We start from the raw sequence: 22,545 nt of genomic DNA, 5'->3' as shown, positions 1-22,545 counted from the left end.
CCTCTTGACTTTTTGCCCCTCATTTTATGCATTTTCATCAAAGCATTCACTTTATTTAGAACAGAATCTCAGAATTCATGAACTTTGTTTTTGTTGCTGTTGCCCCCCCCCCCCCCCCCCCCCCCCCCCCCTTTTTTTTTTTTTTTCCTAACATGTTTTATTCCAGGCACTGCTAGGCTGTCTGTTGAAGCAGACAACAGATACAGCCCACACAGTACATCTTCAGCAAGAAAATGAAGGCAGTAACTTATAATAACTTGCCTGACTATGAAAGCACATGGTGTATCTGGATCAAAACCATGTTCTTTCAAACACTTTACAAATTATAGTTAAGTCTCAAGTTGATAGTTTCATCACAAGGAAGGTTAGGTTTTAAGGATATATAAACATCTCAGGAGTGTATGTAAAGCTGAAATTTGAGAGAAACATTTCACTGCAAATTTTTTTTTTTTTTTAATTGAAGTCTGATTCTACAGGCAAATGGAATTACAGTACCCACAAATTCTGCTCAGTGTTTGTCACCATTATTTTTCTAGTCTAATTGCTTGTTTTAAAATATAGCCTTAAAAAATTTCAGCGGTGTAATCCCTTGCACCCAGTTCTGCCACTGTGGTAAGCAATACTGCACACAAAGTATATGTCCATGAATGGGCAGTCAAGTCTGCTCCTTTGGAACCTTCATCAGAATCAACTGAAACTGTGACTTGAAAGCCACACTGAAAGCCACACTAACTATAGTTGTTGAGACTGCTTCTAAAACTTTAGTACTCGACATTAACCTATATCTGTCTTGTCGAGGTAAATTTTAAAACCAATTCCTTTTGATGCAACAGGTTCTAGATACTCCTAGGGTACTCAAAGATGTGTGAAAAAAACTCCCTCCTACAAGTTCGTGTTTGGCCAGCATAAATACACATGTTTAGCCACAGCATTGAACAGCATTAAAAAGGCATAACTGAACTTCTTCTGACCATCAGAGTAGGATCCAAGTTGGTTCAGATCTCATTTGAATTCTGCCTCCCAGGTTTATCCATTTCTCTTAAACTGGTTTCACTGCCCTCAATTACATGCAGCTCTAACTCTAACACTATTTTCCTCTTGGTGCCTATAATTCTGACCAGCATAAGGATTAAATATGCTAGTAAAGGAAAGTTTCTGGATTTCAGAAAGATCTGGCTTTTAATTCAAATGGTTTGTTTCATTGCTAGAGTCACTTCTAGCCTTCATTTGGTACTACAAATTGTTTTATGTCTTAGTGCAGATTTAAATCCATATTTAATTGCTTTTGAAATCCCCTTTCAGAATACTGGGTTTTGGAGACTTTGTTTCATTGCCAGGTTTTTTTGTATGCTCTTTTCATAACAACACAATTCTGGAAAATATTTAATGTGTCCCTCCAGGATGAATGGCGTAAACAAAACTGGCTAGAAATGTGGACAGTAATGAGAAAAACAAGTTACATGTTGAAGCACGCACCCGAGGAAACACCTTACTGGAACAGACAGTCACCGATTCTGGAGGAGTCAGGAGAGGGTATTAACTTTATAAAACAACAGCAAAAAACATACCCAATTGTCATTACCTGATTGTTATATATTATTCCAATACCAAGACTGTAGAAAAAGAGGACCCCTCCTCAAGGTTTTCCTCAGCTCACAGCTAGTGAACATGCTGAAAATCAAGAATTGACTTCTCACATTGAGTAAAAAAAAAAAAAAAAAACAAAAATAAAGAGAGAGAGAGAGAGAGAGAAGGAGAGAGAGAGAGAGAGAGAGAGAAGAATACACTACTTTCCATATTCACCCTTTTTTACCCACTCAAGGCATCTCTCCTCAAGCTACAAATATTTAATGTCTAATGTTTCTTCTGGTCAATTTCTGACTGTACAGATTACTCTCTATTTCAGTGAATATTCTATTTCTTTTTAAAATTCCCTTTTTGGGAAAATGATCTCTTTAGCAGCATTCCACGGAACACTGACCCATGCAGCAGTCATTTACCAGAGATGGATTTTTCAGTTAATGGATGCTAAAAGTGGAATGACTGAGTCTAAAAGTGAGGTTCATTAGTCATGTGTGACAGAGAAGATCCAAGCGAGCCCAGCAAGTCTGAGTGTCACATTGCTTTACATGCAAAATTAGGGTCTGATAACCTTAGGTACTCTATTCAAAATACAAGAGCTAAAATGCATGATTGGCCCTTCATATTTTCACTTTAATTTCACTGAAGATTGCCAAGTATGAGTAAAACTCAGAAAGTAAAAAAGAATATGCCAAAAAGTTCTCTCTCTTCCTATCACTTTGCTTGTTTCCAAGCAAAATAATCATATCTTTTATCTCCCAGTGTTAAAGTTTCCCAAACCCTCTTCATGCTTCTAAATTCAGACACAAGCTGAGCATATTCCTCATAAGCCCACAGTCTGAAGACCAGAACAATCATCGTATTGACGTTGGTTCTTTGATGAAAATTGTAAACAATGAAAGAGATTTGGCAAGAGGTAGCTTATTCTTCATGCTTTTGCTACTACTAGAGTGACATCTGCTGGTCCTATTCTGCCTTTTTAATTAAAAAAAAAAAAAAAAAAAAAAAAATCAAAGTGTCAGCCTTAGAATTTAAGAACATTCACATAATAACACTATTTAATGCTGCAATATGCAGCCTGTTTCACATAGACTGCTAATCATATTTTCATGTTTCCTATGCAGATTGACAACTGCCAGTGAATTTATAATATCAGAGTACTTTCCCTGCCTACCTGTCTGTCCCATGTGCTGTTGAAAGCTGAGCCCACATTTGCTGCAAGGTAAATGATACAGTAGATGCTACGGTTATAATATACAATTGCTATGACTGTGGCAGACACCTACGCTAAGATGAAATTAAAATGAAAAATACCACTTCACACAGATGCAGTAAATAGCTTAGTTCCTCATCATGCTTGCTATGACATTAACCAAACAAGATCCTCAAAAGTTTGCATCTTCTGCCTCTTTTTCTGAGATTATAATGCATAAACAACTGCTTTCATTGTAAAAACCCTGGAGTGCTGAATGGTAAAAAATGAATAAATAAATAAAATATGTGTATAAGTTTTCTTAGAGTGGAATATATTAAAGAGTAATTTAATGGTTGTGTAATAATAATAATAATAATAATAAATTGGTCAAAAGGTGTACAAAGCCCAACTTTAGCCTAATGAATCTGTGTGGCCTAATCACCACTTTTATACACCTCTAAATCAGATGTGTTTAGCTGTCAGTTCAGACTACAAAGCCAGTTCAATTCTTCTGTGCTTTCCACATACCAGTGGCAATACACTGCCACCTTCTACATTTAATTATGTTTATAAACACTTCAATTATTAGTTTTTACAAAACATAAGGTAAAATAAAATGCAACCTCCCAAGGGATGCCAAGGACAAATCCTCACCTAGTTCTCTCATTTAATAAGCAGCTCCACTTGCAGCCATAATGGCTGGGAAAGAGAGGGGAAAGAAGCAGACTGTTTTTTAGACTGACAGCATGTAGTCAGTGCATACCCTGTGAGCAGACTAGTAATCTAATAGAAAAGGAAATGCACAAGCACTCAAACACATATTCATGTTGTCAGTTGTCTGAAGTGAGAAAAATGCCTCATCTCCTTGAGCATCCTTGCCAGTAGAATCCTGCCCAGATATCTGGAGAACTAGAATTCCATTAATAAATAAATGAAAATAAAAATTGAATTCAGAAACTGATGCTGAGCTCAAGATTTGTCCAGAGCAGAAGCAGAAGCTTGCCTGGAGCAGTCACTTCAACAGACCATGGCCTTGAAACCAATCAGCCTCGGCAGCTTTTAAAGTTGCAATCACACAGAATATACCATGAAAATAATTCTTATTATTTATTTACCATGAAAATAATAATAATAATAATACCCCCAGCAGAAGCATGAGCCTCTGTACAGCTGGGTGTGCTGTACATCCAATGGCTCTCAGCAAAACAACACCAAACCCTTCAATGAGGGTTGCTTTCCCCGTCCAGCCGCTCAAGAGACCCCTCCATGGGGTCACTGCCCACTAGCTGGCAGCAGCCCTGTCCCACGTGTGTCAGCCTGATGGAAGCCTCACTGTCTTCCCAGTTCTTCCCTAACCAGCACCCAGGCTCCACAGGGACTGCTGCAAAGTCCTCCAAAGGGACTTTGCATGCTTCGTTGAATTTTGCAAGTGCTTCATGGGTTTGCCACAGGTAATCTGTTTTTCTTGCCCGTGCCACGTTAGCATGGACCAAGGGTAGTGCTGCAATGTCTCAAGGCCTTGAACAGCTGTAGCTTAGGTGAAGAGGTTGCCCAGCAGCCTGGAGGGGGGCTGCCCCACCAGACGCCGCCCAGTGCAGATGGGCCTTTGCACACAGTTTTAATCAGGGGCAGAACCGGGGCTGGTCATAGAGACAGGTCTGGAGATGGGCCCCTGCAACTGAGGTGTGTAGTTCCCCTGCTCAGGCGGTGACTGCAGGTAGGGGTCCCAGCTGCAGCTGGTTGGGATTAGTGTTGTCCCCAGGGACCTGACATAGGCAGCTCTCAAGGGGGTCTCACCTCAGCTCCTGAAATCACATCCACACCACCATTAAACCTCTTAAAAGAGCTCGTGCTGTATTTGTGCATTGCATGGGCAGCTAGCTCTCTTCGCCAACTCCGGGTCCATGAAGGAGGAAAAAAACTGCAGACACAGCTGTGGGCTGAAATAACTCTCAGCTTACTCTGTAATGTGAGATTTTACATGAGAAGATGGCAGTAAGATGAAATGTGATTATTCAGGATTTTGTAGTATGTGATAAAACTTTCAGGTACATATTTGATTCATGCAGTGCCCAGCACACCTTTTCATAGCTTTGTTTAACCAAATTCACCATTCTCAGCACAATACTGAGCAGAATGAATAGCAACAGTTGCTAGGCTAAGTGATATCCTGGGTTAGCAAAGAATCCAAAACCCAAATGACTAATGGTTATTTGAGATATTACTGAAGTCCCACCAATCCAATAGTAACAAAAAGTTTGTGTCATGCTTCTCCTGAAAATAAACAAACTCAATCTGTTGCAATTCTAGTTCAGTATCTCATCTGGAATAGTGACTAGTAATGTCTCATCTGAACTGAAGTTTCAGTGCAAGACAATAATTAATGAATTGCAAGAAAAACATCAAAAGAACTACGGAAATGAGTTAATGAGAAGGAAAAAAAATCATAGAAATAATTATAACAGTCAACCTACAAGTGTAGGAAAATGGAACTATTAATACTGAGTGAATATGAAAATCTGATGCTCAAGCATTATTTTTATACTTTTATTTCATTGTTATTTGAAAGTTTTTTTAATAAATAAATAATGGTGACATATTTTTTAGCATTGACAAATAAACAAGATGTTTCAGTGATCCCATATAACACACTTATACTTAAGGTAGATTTCAATATTAAAATAGATGCTAAAAAAATTCAAAGAGACCAAGTCCAGGGTTATGCACAGGGCCCACGGATTCTGACAGTGGCAGTAATAACACACTGAAATGCATGACCACAAAGTGAATGTGTATCCAACACCATTTAAAAGGTATCTTCAGAAGTGTCTTTATACACGCTGAATAATTTTGTCAGGAAGTGCAGTTGCTCTCTGAATGAGATCAGACTTACTTATCCAACTCGTCCATCAGTAGAACAGTGTATGTTTTGTTGTTGTTGCTGTTTTTATTAATGTAGAGCACTTGTTATCAAGAGGAGAATGTTCTTACGGCCTTTGCTTGCAGAAAGCTCTCTGCATACACAGGGAAATACTCTCCATTTTCATGGGAATAGCAGATGCTGAATTTATTTTTGAGGTGTTGCATCCAAGGAGTCTGATTTCTCAGCAAATGACTTGCTTGGCTCCTTGAACTCATTTCAGTTTAAGACACTTCTGTGTGGTTTGTGCAGACTTTGACACATGCAAAATTCTTATTTATATATCTATTGCTGAATCTCTGGATAGGCTGTAAACCACAACATGTTTGTGAATACAGATCAACCTGTGTCTAGAACATGAATTTTCAGGGAATTATATGACACCAACATTCTTATCCACTATTCTGAATGAAGTGGATTAACGGTATTTACTCTCAATTTACAGATAAATTTCTAAAAAATTTCCTCTAGTTGTATCAAAAGAATAAGTGATATGTTATGACACTCCATATAGAGGTGAAGAACCAGGAGCTTTGTTTTCGTGACATATCCCACCAACATATCTGCTACCACATTCGCATTAATGTGTTACATGTGATCGTTACAGAAAGATGACAACACAGAGATCATAGACTTAGCTGAACATATGGAACGTATGTTAGCTGAACACGCAGGAGGGTGCACAGGGAGAGTGGAAGGTGGGTCGCTTTCTTCTATTCTGGGAGCAACAGAAGAAGGAGCCTTCTACTGAAACAAATATGATGTCCACCCACAGCACCTTCCAATCTGAGGCTGAAACCCAAATGGAGGGGCCACCACCTCCCAAGGCAGATGCCTACACTCAAGCAGACCTCACAAGGACCAAAAGTTCCACTCAGATCCTTAGTTCCAGGGAACTCCAGAATCTGGAAGTCCCTGTAAGTCCTGAAAGCAGAGGTGGGTGTCATAGGTGCAAGCATGGACAGCTGGTTGAACCAACCCCTCTTTCAGGTTGCTATGTTATGAGAGGAGCTCACCAGGCAATGTAGCATCCAGAAATATGAGTGGGATATTGATAAATGGGTATTATGTGCTGACACGGGCCAGGCAACAGCCCCACCTTAAGTCTTCCCCTTGTCCTTGAGGTGTCCCTGCACAGCAGGTATGATGTCCTAGGGCTCTAGAAAGGAGAATGTGAATAATGGTAAAGACCTTGGAAGGGGAACTCTACAAAGTTAGCCCAGTCAACTACCTCTGTCAGAACCAGTGGCATTAAAAAGCACAAAGGTTGTTAGCAGTTGGAGACTCCTCAATGAGAGGCACTGAGGCACCCATTTGTCATCCAAATAATCTCTCCAGAGAGGTTTGCTGCCTGCCCAGAGCCCACATTCACAATATTATAAAGAGGCTGCCAAGCCTGGTGGGGCCAGAAGACTACCACCCATTACTACTCTTTCATGTAGCAACCCTACATGAGGCTTCTATAAAGAGATTCTGAAATATCAAAAGGGACTTTATGTCCCTCAGAAAGATCTTGAAGGGATTGGAAGCACAAGCAGTGTTCTCCTCTGTCCTCACAGTTGGAGACTGGGGCTGAAGAATAAGGAGGAAAATGGACCGAGTGAATGACTAGTTATATGGCTGGTGCCATTTTCAAGGATTTGGGTTCTATGATCTTAGCCACACTTTTGAGAGACTGGGCATGCTGACACCAGATGGTGGACACCTGACCAGGTGGGGCAAGAGCGTTCTGGGCAGCAAAGCTGGCTGGGCTTATTAGCAGGGCTATAAACTAAATTCAACAGAGGAAAGGGTTGTGCTTCTGAGTGATGGAAGCAAATCTAGGAACGTTATCACTTTAGGAAGAAATGGGGAAATATTTGAGAACTGTTCCTAAGCAATTAGGGGTTCCTTGAAAAGGTGATATGGCCAGTAGCCCAGCTGAACTGCCTCCACACCAATGCATGTAGCATGGGAAACAAGAAGGAGTTGGAAACCAGGGTGCCATTAGAAAAATACAACCTAACTGCTATCATGGAAATTGCCCTATGTGTTAGGGAAGCGATTGATTGCAAAGAGATACCTCTGAGAAACAGCCACTGACAGGCTGTTTCACTTGTTTCACTTGTTTCACTTGTGCGTGAAAGTTAAGGACCAGAGTAATAAAGGACACCTTGTTGTTGCGGTCTACTACAGGACACCTCATCAAGGGGAACCTGTTGATGAGGCCTTCTTGCTTCAACTACAAGAAGCATCATGCTTTCACACTTTCATCCTGACGGAGGATTTTAACCACCCAGATGTCTGCTGGAAAACTACACAGGAGGCTGAAAGCAATCCAGGAGACTCCTAGAGTGTGTTGAGGATAACCTCCTGGTCCAGGTATTAGACAAACCAATCAGAGAAGAAGCATTACTGGACCTAGTGCTCACCAGTGCAGATGAACTCATTAAAGAGGCTAAGATTAGAAGTAGTCTGATCACGCCCTGGTTGAGTTTGTGGTCTCAAGGAATAGGGGCCTGGCAAAAAGAAAAGTCAGGACCCTGAACTTTTGAACAGTGAACTGCAAGCTATTTAAAGGCCTAGTGGATAAGATCCCCTGGAAGACTGTCCTTAGGGTCAAAGGAGCTGAACAGAGAAGGCAACTCTTTAAGGATGTTTTCCTAAGAGCAAAAGAACTCTCCATCTCCCTGTGTAAGAAACCAACCAGGGATAGCAGGAAACCAGGATGGCTGTGCAAGTCCTGCTGGTCAAACTGAGGTGCAAGAAGAAAATGCACAGGCAGTGGAAGAAGGGACATGTGGCCTGGGAAGAAGACAGGGATGCTGTCTGTATGTTCAGGGATGGGATCAGGACAGCCAAGGCACAGATGGAACTGAGCTTGGGAAGGGATGCAAAGAATAACAAGAATGGATTCTATAGGTACATTGGCTAGAAAATGAAGGCCAAAGACAGTATACCGCCTCTAATAGATGAGAAGGGTGAACTGGTAATGACAGACATGGAGAAGACTGAGATACTCAACAACTTATTTGATTCAGTCTTCACTGACAGTCTGGCTTCCCACATCTATAATTTCCCTGAACCTGCAGATGAGGGCTGGGGGAGCAAAGAGCAGGTCTGAGAGTGCCTGATGAAACTGAAAGGTAAAAATCTATGGGGCCCAATGTCATGCATCCCAGGGTCCTGAGGGAACTAGCTGACGTAGCTGCCAAGCCTCTTTCTATCATGTTTTAAAAGTTTTGGAAGTTGGGTGAAATCCCTTCTGTGACTGGAAAAAAGAGAAACATCACTCCCCTTTTTTAAAAAATGTAGAAAGGAGGACCTGGGGAACTATGGACTTGTGAGCATTACCTCTGTGCCTGGGAAGATCATGGAACAGATCTTCCAGAAATTTCCTTCACGGTCCCTCCCTGCCCCTTCTCCCTGTGGGGTCCCTCCCACGGGATGCCGTCCTTCCCCAGCTGAGCCTGCGGGGTCTGCCCACAGGCAGCAGCTCTTCAGGAACTGCTTCCACATGGCTCTGTACCACGGGGTCCATCCATCCCCCAGGAGCAAACTGCTCCAGCACGGGTCCCCCACGGGCAACAGCTCCCCCGAGACCCCTGCTCCTGCGTGGGCTCCTCTCCACGGGCTGCAGCTCCAGCCTGGGGCCTGCTCCTGCGGGGGCTCTCCATGGGCTGAAGCCTCCTCCAGGCCCACCTGCTCCAGCGAGGGCTCCTCCACGGGAGGGCTGCAGCGTGGAGATCTGCTCCGTGTGGGACCCATGGGCTGCAGGGGGACAGCCTGCTCCAGCAGGGGCCTCTCCCTGCACAGGCCGCAGGGGAACTGCTGCTGCCTGCCTGGAGCACCTCCTGCCCTCCTGCTGCACTCCCCTGGGGGGGCTGTAGGGCTGGTTCTCTCCTCTCTCTCTCCCAGCTGTGGTTGTGCATAGTTTTTTTCCCCTTTCTTAAATCTGCTCTCTCAGAGGCACAAAAAACATCACTGGCCAGCAGCAGGTCCCTTTTGAGTCATCTGAAACTGTCCCTTATCCAACATGGGGCAGCTGCTGGATTCTTCTCACAGAAGCCACCTGCTACCAAAATCTTGCCACGTAAACCCACTACGTCTCCAAGTTGGAGAAGTATGAGTTTGATGGGTAGACCACTGAATCGATAAGCAATCGGCTTGAAGACTGCACCCAGAGAGTGGTGGTCAATGCCTCTATGTACTGGTGGAATTTAATGAAAATTGGTGTAACTCAGGGGTTTGTCTTGGGGCTGGTAGTGTTTAATATATTTATCAGTGATGTAAACAATGGTATTGAGTGCATCCTCAACAAGTTTATAGAGAACACCAAGACGAGTGGTGCAGTTGATACAGCAGAAAGAGGGGAAGCCATCCAAGGGGCCTGGACAAGTTAGAAAAGTGGACCCACATGAACTTCATGATGTTCAACACATCCAAGTGCAAAGCACTGGGTCAGGGCAATCCCAGGTATGAGTACAGACAAACACCAAACAAAGTATAAGGGAGTAAGCAGAAATGCTGCCTGACCATTTCTTTGTAGGTACTGCTGCAGACGCTGAGTCTGCTGTTAGTTGTAAGCTATAAGCTAGAACATTATTTTTATTCTATTTTTGTAATACTTTAAGTAAAAGCTTGACCTTAGAAGGCCTTCAGAACTGTTACATGAAGCTTCTACTTCAGCAATGTTAAAACTTTTCAGAAGCTGGGAGATAAGGTGAAGCTGAAAATGTTCTCTGTATCTCCTTGGAGGCTGCTGGTAGAACCATTATGTTCAGTGACTCCTCAACAACTTGTCCTTCAGGCTTAGGAAGCACTTTGATAAATCTGCACCCACAGACTAGAAATTTGGGTATTTGTCTCAGACAACAGTGAGTCTGGATGTTCTGATGAGAACAAATTAGTACTGCTTTTGTGAGAAGCAAGGGGACCAAATATCCTACAGGTCTGAGGAAATCCTCGGTATAACACATGCCAGCAGAAATACTTTCCTAGGTCTTTTCTCTCCCTTTTGCAACAGTCCAGGTACCTTATTTGCAGTCTCAATTTGCAATCATACAACAACTTTGTCAAATGCACTAGTTCTGAAGGCATCAAAATAAGAGTACAAATTGTGCCTAGATGTTCCAGCTATGGAACAATCTTTCAGCAGAGATCAAGGAAATTCAAAATCTGATGGTCAAACTTTTTTTTTTTTTTTTTTTTTTTTTAATCATTTGCAATGATAGAAACATCATTTTCTGTTCCCAAATCTCTATCAAGGTTCCCACAGCAGAATCCAGACAATGCAAACATAGTAATAATAATAAAATATATAAATCTATTATTTACCCCTAGACAGAAGACCAGATGGGGCTTCCATAAGTGGAATGAGTACAATTAGTTTTGGTAAAAACATGGATCTGACAGTACAGCATATCAACATATTCCTCTCTTCTATTTCAGTTCTTTTCAGCCTGATATATTTAGCTTTTTTTGTTTAAAAATATTACATGCAACTGTTGTGTGTTCCCACCTCCCTCTTTTCCTACTGCTCAGAAAAAAAAAAAAAAAAAAAAAAAAAAAAAACTTACCTGTCATTTAAAGCTGGAAGAACAGGGGTATTTAGGCATCTATATCCTCTATATCCCACTGAAATCAACCCTAGTCCAGTGCCTATACACTCTCAAGAGTCTAACCTCTTTTCTCACATGGGTAGTCCTTTCATCCACCTAAATAAGAACTCAGACACAGAGAGATCAAGAGCCAAGTGACAAAAATTCTGATCTGAAAGATGGTGGAAGAACTGAATCTCTGTGGAAAGTCAGAAGAAGTCCTGAGAACACAAGGGGGTCTGGCAATCACAGCAGACATGATACTCATTAGCTTTTCCCAGCTTGCCTGCCATACAAGAGCATGAGTACTTAATATGGAAATGATATGAAAATGTGTGCCATATGTGGATGATCTTATGCTAAGCAACCTACTCACTCTCTTTCTGAAACCATGAGATCCAGAAGAGCCTTGTGTTTACAAAAGAAACAACTAAATTTAGGAAAAAAAGATCTGTCAACTAGAAATATTTTTTTTTTCTGCATATTTTTCACGGGGAAACCAAGAAACTGGAATGGCATTTTTAGGACACCTAGTAGGCATTGAAATACATGCCAGACACTTGATTTACCATCTTTATGAAGCCATTAAACTAGGATACTTTGTCTGATTCACAGAAAAATCCTACAATAATCAGCATGCTAAACATCTGACTCTTGGGGAATATCCCTGGAGTGCATTCTCCATATTGTTGTGTGCCACACAGGCAGTGCATCTCAAGACAGTCAGCAACAACACAGTCCTGCCATATCACAGAAATACCTGAATAACATGCAGAAAAGAAAAAGTTGTATAAAAAGAGAGCTATTGAGAAAAGAGGAATACAAAGATCATGGAACATTTTGCAGAAGCATTAGGGACAGAATGAGCTCAGAAGTCATCTGGAACCTTTAGAGTCTGGCAAGAACCATTTAATTCCTGACCTGTAGCAGTGTGGTACCTGTAAAGACAGCTCTGCCAACAACCTTGCTCGAGCCATGGAAAGGTACTGCTCCCCACATCTTCTTTGAGTTGGTAAATCAAACAGTTAACGAAACAAGAATTTCAACATGCGTCAAAATAATCTAACTATGGTAAGAATGGAGACACCATGTCCCACAGAGATTTTCTAATGCCAAAGCCACTAATCCAGTCCTCCACAACTGAGATAATGTTTTCCTTTCTCCAGATTTTTTCTTATCTTTGGGATCAGAGATTCCTGAGGGCAGGCCTTAGCAGTGAAGACTGCAAAGAAAGCATTCAGTAACTCTGCCTTCTCTGTATCCTTTGTCAACAGGGCACCCACCCCATTCATCAGCAGACCTACATTTTCCCCAGTCTTCCTTTTGCTACTGATGTATTTGAAGAAGCCCTACTTGTTGTCCTTGATATCCCTTGCCAGATTTAATTCCAAATGGGCCTTGGCCTTCCTCATCACATCTCTGCATACTCTGACAACATTCCTATACTTCTCCCAAGTGTCCTGTCCCTTCTTCCACATTCTGTATACTTCCCTCTTCTGTTTGAGTTTTGCCAGGAGGTCCATGCTCACCCATGCAGGTCTCCTGCCCCCTGTGCTTGAATTCTTATGCATAGGAGTACATCAATCTAGAGCCTGGAGAAAGTAATGCTTGAATATTGACCAGATCTCTTGGATCTTGTTCCTTCCCCCCTCCCACATTCTTCTAGGATTCTAACCCCTTGGATTCTTCCAAGTATGTCCCTGAAGAAGCCAAAATTTGCTCTCCTGAAGTCCAGGGCTGTGATCTTACTGCCCTGCTTCCTCCTCACATGATCCTGAATGCCACCATATCATGGTCACTGCAGCCAAGACTGTCCCCAACCAGTCCTTCTTTCTTTCTTAGTACAAGATCCAGCAGCACACCTCTCCTCATTATTTTCTCCACCACCTGTGTCAGAAAGTTATTCTCAATGGTCTGCAGGAACACCATGGACTGTTTGTGGCCAGCTGTGCTGTCTTTCCAGCAGATATCAGTGTGGTGGAAACCAACATCTGTGACTGTGAGCTGACTTCCATCTGTCTGTAGAAGGCTTCATCTCCTTCCTCTTCCTGATCAGGTGGCCTGGAGCCAACACCCACAACAGTATCAGTCATGGCCACCTGCCCTTTAATCCTTACATGTAAGCTCTCAACTTGCTCTTCATCCACCCCTAGGCAGAGCTCGATGCATTCCAGTTGTTCTCTCATATAAAGGGCAACTCCACCACCTCACCTTCCTGACCTGTCTTTCCTAAAAAGCACGTAGCCGACCATGATAGCATTCCAGTCATGTGCACTGTGCACTGTCCCACCATGTTTCTGTAATCACGGTGATCATAGCGTTGTGACTGCACACAGATCTCCTATTCTTCCTATTTATTTCCCATGCTACATGCATTGCTGTACAAGCGTTTTAGGGAGGTGATCAAGCCTACAGGTTTCCCAGGAGGGGTGCAAGAGGATCCTCCATAGCAATGTCCTGCACTCACTTTCCCAGCTGTATGCACCTGCTGGAGACATCCTGAATTGAGCTGCTTTTTGCTGTCTACCCCAACCCTACAATTCTCACCTTCACCCATATTTCCTAGTTTAAAGTCCTCCTTACCACATTGGCCATCCTGTTAGCAAGGACATGTGCCCTTTTTAGTAAGGTGGATCCCATCTCTCCCTGTTAGTTCTTAATCTTTAGACAGGGTTCCATGGTCATGGAAACCAAAACCCCATTGCCAACAAGAGCAGTGCAGCCTGTCGTTAATTTGGAATATCCACCTCCTCCTCCTCCTCTCATTCTTCCCCCTCACTGGAAGTATTGAGGAAAAGATTATCTGGGGCTCCCAGACCCTTGATTACCATGTGCAGAACTCGTGTTTGGTGGTTTCTAATTTAAGCTTGGTTTCATTAGAACACAAATAGAAATGCAGCAAAGGGTATTAGTCTGACTCCTGGACAAGCTTTGGCAGTCTTTCCATGACATCTCTTGTCCAAGCCCCTGGCAGGCAACAAGCCTCTCTAGACAAAATGTCAGCAGATGGGTGCCTTTGTACCCAGAAGCAGGAAGTCATCCACAACAATCACCCATCTTCTTGGTGTTCCAGTTAGACACAGGGCCTGTTGCTCCAGATACATCCCCTGAAGTCTTGCCCAGCTCTTCCTCAGCATGAAGGACACTGAACCTGTTCCTTAATGACAAGGCTTCAGAAGGAGTAAGAGCCTTTATCCTCCTATGAGAAGTGACCAGCTTCCAGCCCTCTTCTATGGTGTTATGGCGTACTGTGTCATGTGGCGCAGAGCCCTGTATGGGGCTGGGACTCCTGGGGCTGTATGGTCTCCATGAAAACCCTTTCTATCTCTTGCTCGTCTTCCTGGATGCTTTGCAAGCTGCTGAATTCCTCTTGTAAACTCCTTACCTGACAACACAGCTCATGGACAATAGCACACTTCCTACAGGAGAGCCGACTGTCAGTACAGGCCTCTCAAAGAGGCCCCAAGCACTCCCTGCAGCCTGAGACCTGAAGAGACACATCTGCTGTCAGAGGGTCTGTCTGGGTTGAGACTTCCAACATAGCTAACGCAGTGACTCCAGCAGCTACTGGAGAGAGAATATGTTCTGCGGCATCATGACCATTTCTGAGGAAGTACACATTACAAGGACTGCAAACAAGGTGCCCTCTTGCACCCTTCTGAGGTGAACTGCTGCACAAACAGCTGCGTCTGTTCACTGCCTCTAATATAACTATTAGTTGTATATAATTATTAGTATTGACAATATATATATTTTATATTGTATAAATATTTATTATATTATGTGCTTATAATATTACATATTTATATAACTAAGATAACTGAAAAGAAAGACTATACAAAACTATATATCTCATCTCAGGAAGTATATGCTGATGTTCACAGTTCTGAGTAAAGACCCAAGAGGAGGGAAAGTAAATAACTCAGCAGGTTTAGAATACAGAAGATGACTAAAGATGTCCTTGATTTTTAATATGAAGTAAGGGGAAAAAGAAGGGGTTTATACCTATAGTCCTAAAGAGCCCATCCAGAGGGGTAACTTCTAAATTAGGCTAAGTTATCAAATTATAAATCTATTTTTAGACTTTGTGATGGTGTCAGCCATAGCTTGTTGAAGCTCCCCAAAATCCAAGACGGAGAACTTGTCATGTCCAAGGCTCTCTGGGCATACAGCTGTAGCTGTGGGTGGAAGAGTGATGCAGAGTACAGCTGGTCAGTCCTTCCTTTTTTCCATGTCGGAAATGTAATGTTATATATTTTCCTGAAGTGTTTCAGTTTTTAACAAAATATAAAAGTGCTGGTGAAGATCAAAATATTGAATTACTCCTTTCAGTTGTTTTCCTCTACATAGACCTTCCCATTAACATCTCCTGCAGAAATGCCCATTTCTGCAAATTTCCTATATTTTTTTTTCAGAAAAAAAAAAAAAAAAAAAAGAGCACAAAACTTTTAAAACAAATTGTAATTGTTTAAGACTTTGAGCTATTTCCTACACAGGCTGAAACTTGTACATGTTTATCAAGGTCTTCCTTTTCTGTTATCACAGAGAACACTCTCTGTCTCTCCAGTAATGACAGGAATTACTATTTTCCCTTCCATATATTTTTACACCTAAACTCCCCATTGCTACTGGAATTCTCCCACTCAGCCAGAGTATTTGGAATAATGGAGATCAAGCCTTTTCTTTCATCTGACCCTCCTGAACTTCCAGTGAGAATTAAAGTGTAGTGTATAGGGTTGATGTAGCAATGTCTTGGTAGCAGGGCTGAGTGGTAGAAAAAAATGACTTTTGATCTCTTGTTCTATCAGCTGCCAACCAAGGAGCCTTACTTTAACAGTAGAACATCAAGTCATTTGTTGAGTACTATTTTATTGTTGGATCTAATGCACTATCATGAATAACAAAGAAATATGTGAAGTTAACAGCCAGATTCATGACAAACACTTTTGCAGTGGGTCTTCTGTGAAAACCCATTGTGAAGTGAAAACCCACTGTGAAGTGAAAAATATTTTAAACATTTTTCATTTCAGAAAAAAAAAAAAAAAAAATCCCTTCTGTAGTACAGTGAATAAAAGAGAATTTGGGCCAAATTTTCAAACTAAAATGAAAAATTTTCTAGAATAGAGATAATTTTTAAATATTATCTGTATAATGGTTGCAAAAAGGAATTAAGATTTACTATAAGAAGGGAGATAGATGAGATTTTTTAAAACATTCAACTGGATGTCAACAAAATATAGATATTTTCAGTCAATCAAAAAAGAACATTTTGCATCCTTTGAAAAGGCATGTCTGGAAGTACATACAGAGATGTCAAATAACTAAGCTACAGTGGATTCTGATAATAGAGAGATCTGAAAGTGAGGAGGCTGGGAAAATACTGTTCTGAGTAGACACTGTGTTTCCTGAGTTTTTGTTCTCACAACAGTTCTGCAGTGTCTGGCAGTACCTAGCGATGTAATTACTGCTGGGAAGACTTTTTTTTATTATTATTTTCTGGGAACTGGAATCACACACTGTTCAGTCAGCAACATCTCTGAGAGTGGCCTGAGGGGGGAAAAAATCACTACTGAGATATTATCATTTGAGAAATGGTGATCCTGCTAGAGTACTAGTGCAATTAATGCAGCTTCTGGAAAAAGAGAAAGAGAACAATTCTCTGGAAGCCATCTGAGATAGACTTAAGCTCATTTGCAATCACTGTTACTAGGAAAGACTTTCTGTAAACATAAATATGTTCAGATTAGTAAGAAAACATTAATCAGCAAAATGACTAATGAAGTATAAAGTTCATTTATATTTTGATGCTGGTAGAGAGGAACAAATAATATCAGGGATTTTTCATTGTTGACAGGACCTTCCCTCCCATGCACTGCTTCATTTTTAATACAAACCATTTTTAGTGATCAGGTAGTTGCTATATTAAGATGTTGAAATTGCAGTGATGGGAATAATGAGTAACAACTGACCATGCTGTAGTAGAGAATCATCTTGAAATATGTCATTAAAGTATTTCCATTAGGAGTGAGCATTCGTTAACATTAGCACTCATTGGGATTTATTACATCCTTAAGAAAAATGCTGATGGATTTGTTTGCTTGTTTGTTTTAGGATTAATTGTTCACCATCTGACAAGAAAAAAAAAAAAAAACATATTCAGACTCTGACTCTCTCTGTAAGGTTATCTCAGGAAAACAGTAAGAATTCAGCAAATATAGTGAAGGGGAAAAAATCAGTGTTGCTTCTTGTGTGATATAAACTTATGCTACAACCTTTTTTACCTCTATTAGTCAAGGTTAGACATAGACTTAATCTTGCAGATACTTATATATTTCTTTATAGTAGAACTATTAGGAGGAAATAAGAATGTCTTTTTCAATCTGTAGGACATAAGGCATATCATGACATAACTTTGAAGAATGTAGCAAGAGCAGAATAAAAATCAAGTGTGGAATAGGCCAATTTATTATTATTATTATTATGTGATAAATGCTAAAATTCCAAATAGGATTTTAATCAAAGTTTGTGATTTATTAAGTAAATAGAGGCAAGCAAACAGTGCTGGGTGCGCCGGGAGTCTCTGTTCCACCAGGACGCACACCTATTAAATCAGGTTGTTGATTTTTATACTACTAGACTAATACATATTCATCACTATTCCTAGAAAAGGCAGGGTTATTATAATTAGTTCCCAGAATCCGGACCCCCTCTGGGCGCATGCGTATCAGTCTCTGGTGGTCTTCCTGGAGGTCTCTTGTGCTGAGACTCGTAGCCTCCCAAGCTTTGTCTTTCGGTTGTCCTTCAGCTCCCCCCTTTCTCCTTATTTGGTGGATCCCTCTGCCAGACATCAGAGGCTTGGGCAGCGTCTCATGCAGAAATCAGCAGTTTCTGAAAAAAAACTTCTTGGTCCTCTTATCTCTCAGACTCGAGTCTCAGTGTTCGTCCTTCAAGCCCTCTATTTACACAAATTGCTAGGCCTTTAGTGAGCACAATACAAGAACTATGTACACTAACCACTCTGTTTTTCTTAGACAGAAAGTTACATTTCATCATGCGGCCCTAGCATTGTTTCATCCTGACACGAATCAAATGAAACATATTTCACATTATTATTATTTCTTTCTCTCATCACATTTCCAAGTCTGTGACTATGTTTTATTACAGTTTAGTATCACAGTGCAACAGTATTTACAGAACTAGTGACATCCCATGTTCAGTGGCTGCTACTCATTTGGCTGTATCTCTTAAGATAAATCAGTTTGGGTTTTCAAATGCTGTTATATGTGCAGACCTTTAAGTTTTTGGTTCTGAAAGTTTTCAAATGGTAGCATCCCAGAGATCAAGTGAAACACCAGGAAAACTTGGATAACTTTATCTATGAAGTGCTGAGACCTACCAACCTAGACTTACCTATAGGATACTCAGTGTTTCAAAGATAGCAACCTCATTTTCCTGTCTTCTCTTCTCATACCCTTTTATCATTCACACTTGATGAGAGTGGTGACCGACTCCCTTTGTAGACTTCAGCTCCTCAGGGAATAAAAAACACCACTGCATACAGACTGGAAAAACAAATGTGAGGAAATAAACATAAGATGTACTTTTTATTTCTCCTTATGTTAAATAGTCAAAGCAAATCAGTCCTGGGCTACTCCTTAAACACTCTTCTGCACAGAATAAATTTATCTTAGTCGCAGAAGCCTAAAAGTAAAGCCATAGCCAAGGCTCCCATTACCAGCTTTCTGCCTCTAGATGGCAGAAAAAACTCAAGTTTGCTATTTGGAACTGCTGTTTGTTCTCACACTATAAAGCAGGAAGAAAATAAAATAGAACTGTTCTTCTAATATAATAATATTCTCATTAAGTGCATTTCTTCTGTATGTATATACTCTGTGGATTCTGGTGTCTCCCATACCAAATACTCTCAGCTCAGAGTGCAGAGTATTCATTCACAAGTACAATCTTTTTTAGATTTGGGGGGGGGAAAGAAAAAGGAAAAAAAAAATAAAAAAAAAAAATGTGTCTCTCGTTGATAAAGGGACCAGAAGGGACCAAGGCAGAAGAAAGAAACTTTTGTTTCTTTTGGAAAGAAACCAACAACAGTATGATACAGTGGACTGTTTCAAAGAACAGCCATAAAATTCCAGTAGCTGCCAGATTATTTAAAATTAGATGAGTGTGCTGTCTTCACTGTTAAATCACTTAAGAAAATGCTGTCATATTATGATCATATATCAGTATTGTAACAGAGTTTAGAGGCCTCAGTCAAGCAACAGAAAGTCACAGTGTCCTTGTCAAGCTTTATAGAAATACTTCCACATCATCTAAAATCTGATCTAGGTATAAAATGAAATTCAGAAAGTGGGATTTCATTGGCTTCACTACACATTACACCCACATCTGCACACATATAGCCCCCAAAGCTTGTCTCTCAGTCTTATGTCACTTTTCTCACTCCAGTCTCCATTTGCAATCCCATTTTATGACCTGGCTGGTAGACTTCTAATCTTTCCAAATGCAGCTCCCATAATCAAGAAGACTACTTCTTCTGCAGTGCCTGCCACAGGTGAGCTGTGTTACTAACTCTTCCCTTTTTATAACAATAAAAAACACTGATAGTGATATACCCAGCTCAGATATTCCAGGTCTCTACAAGCTGAACCTTTCAGCAAAGCATGTAAAAGCCCTCGGCAAGAGCCAGAAAAAAAAAAAATCACCTTCTTACTTTGTATATCACACTATTAGCATTTTTCCAGCTCTAAACAAAATGCAAATGATCATTAAAAGAAAAAAAAAAAATGTACGTACAAGTAAATCGTGGAAACTCTTCTTCCTGGGTTAGTTGTAAATGATAAGGAGGTACAGGGAAAGGGATGGGACATTCACAAACCAACAGTCACAGGGCACCTAAGACCAAATAGCTGCATCCACGGAGACCTGAGACCATTTGTTTTCAGTTTGGTTGAGAATTTCTAGAAGAAAACTCTAAATATTCATAAATGTTCACAACAGAAGATTTAATATTCCTATCTGTGGCTAACAGTGAAATATGTTCTTCCAAAAATACTGTCATTTTAATAAATCGAATGTTTCACAGTGCAGGGATTCTGTGAGTGCAGGTAGGTAGAGATGTCCCTCATCTACTCCCATCTATGTTTTCACCACCGGCACTACGATAGCGTCCCAGCCCTCTGCCCCAACTGCCAGCCCGCAGCCCCTACTAGTCTGGTGGCAGACCTGAAAGCTGTCCCCTGACTGCTGCTGCCTGGCAAGCCTCAAGGTGGAGACACGCCACCACAAAGGCAGAGACACCGCAGTCAAAGCCCTAAGCCCTTTGCCGGAGCCAGGCAGCTGTAAAGTGTCTGTGGGAGCAAGGCTTTGACCACGTTGCCATTTGAACAGATTATCAGCACAGAATAGAAGTGAGCAAATTATTCAGACAAAAAAATCTGCCTTTGGTAACTATGTAGACTTAAATTTAGTTTTGCATAAATATTTCTCCTAATAAAGCATCTTTGCTGACATACGTATGTTGCAAATGAACCTAGAAATGAGCAAACACAGATGATAAAGACATGGTCTTTTGCATATTCCTTCCACTTTGGTCGTAAAGCATCTGACTCATCAGTCAATTTCTGTGCACATTAATCCTAAAGAGCTATCTTAAAGAGCTTGATTTGGCTCTTGATTTGCCTCACGAACCATGATCTTTAATAACTGTGATATATAACAGAAATATGTGAAGAGGTTTAGTCAGTGGGAAATTTCCATTCATGTTTCTTTTACAGATTTAGACTTTGTTTTGACTCATCTCACTCACAGACCCAATATACTACCTCTAATGTTCATTTTTCCTTTCATAGCACTTTCAGTTTGTACTCATATGGACTAACCATATGGCAGCTGAAAACTGCTGAATGTTGGTGAGGAGAAAGTGTCTCCTATGGTCTTTCAAATGTCCAGTTGGTACAACATCTTTATCTCTCTTTTTCTCTCTCTCTTTAGTTTGTTTGTTTGTGTGTTTACTGAGCCATGTATGGCACATTTGCATTTTTAGAAGAAAAGGAACAACCTTGGACACTTCAGTAGAGAGGGCTTCTCTCTCAGTACGTCACCTGGGACCTACAGCAGGGAGGGCAAGGCCAGGGCCAGGGCCTGCCTGAGTGACAGCCCCCCATCATGTGTACAACTCACTCAGGCTGAAAAGCATTTGGTAGACCCTAATGGCATGAGGAACAGGCATGGCCTGTTGTTACTGTGTGCACCTTAAACAACATTCCTGACTTTTACCACCAGCGTATTGCCTCCACACACATCACTGCCACTTTGCTTTTTGTGGAGATGCTTCCAAGGAGGTTTGGAGAAGGCAATTTGTGCCTTGCACCATATGTCTGCTGAAGGGGCCAAGCTGCCCACACAACCTGAATATGATTCCCAAAATTAGTATCAAACTCTACTCACTGATATGTAGAAATATATATATATATATATATATATATATATATATATATATATACTCACACACCACAAAACTGTTTCTATAATATTTATTTTTCTGACTCTTCCATTAAAATGTATAGATACAGATCATATAATAAATTATCGGACCTCTGCAATACAATTTATGGCACAAACTATTGTATACTCTCACCTGAAATATTTTTTGCTAGATATTCATCTCAATTTTTTCACGTTTCCATACTTTTGTGTAATTTCTCAGCATTGTGATCAGGTTATTCAGTTATGCAATACAGGAGAAGGATTTAAAGCAAGAGAAGGTGGAGAAAAAAAAAAAAAAAAAAAAAAAGTATTTCAGATGGAAGAGCCAAGACCATTAAATGCATTTGTCTAAGACATCTACATGATACACATCAGTACAGGGTTAGCTTGGCAGAAAATGTTCCTCTCCTAAAGGCATTTCAATATTCACTTAAAAGAACCCAAGCAATCAGAAGCACTGAATGCATGGATGATAGTCCAGGATCTTCAGCATTTTCTTTCAGCAATAACTGGAATAGCTAGAACAGCGTATTTTGTAGTTAGGAAGGATAAATGTGCACATGAGACAAATGATCACAGCTCTTTGTCAAAAGAAATGACATCATTTGTTCACAGAATGATAAAAATATGCAGAAGTCAAAAGATTATTTTTCTTTTCATATTAAAAATCTTTTTCTGCCAATTGCATTATCATGAGTGAAAGTAAAATCACTGCCTTTTAGAAGTTGTGTCATGGCATCATGACAGAGCTTGTATGATGGTTCTTCTCT

The sequence above is a fragment of the Oxyura jamaicensis genome, chromosome Z (genome assembly GCF_011077185.1).
Source record: "Oxyura jamaicensis isolate SHBP4307 breed ruddy duck chromosome Z, BPBGC_Ojam_1.0, whole genome shotgun sequence".
NCBI classification, from domain to species: Eukaryota; Metazoa; Chordata; class Aves; order Anseriformes; family Anatidae; genus Oxyura; species Oxyura jamaicensis.
The sequence above is the reverse complement of the archived record's forward strand: the minus strand, read 5'-3'. Positions refer to the sequence as shown.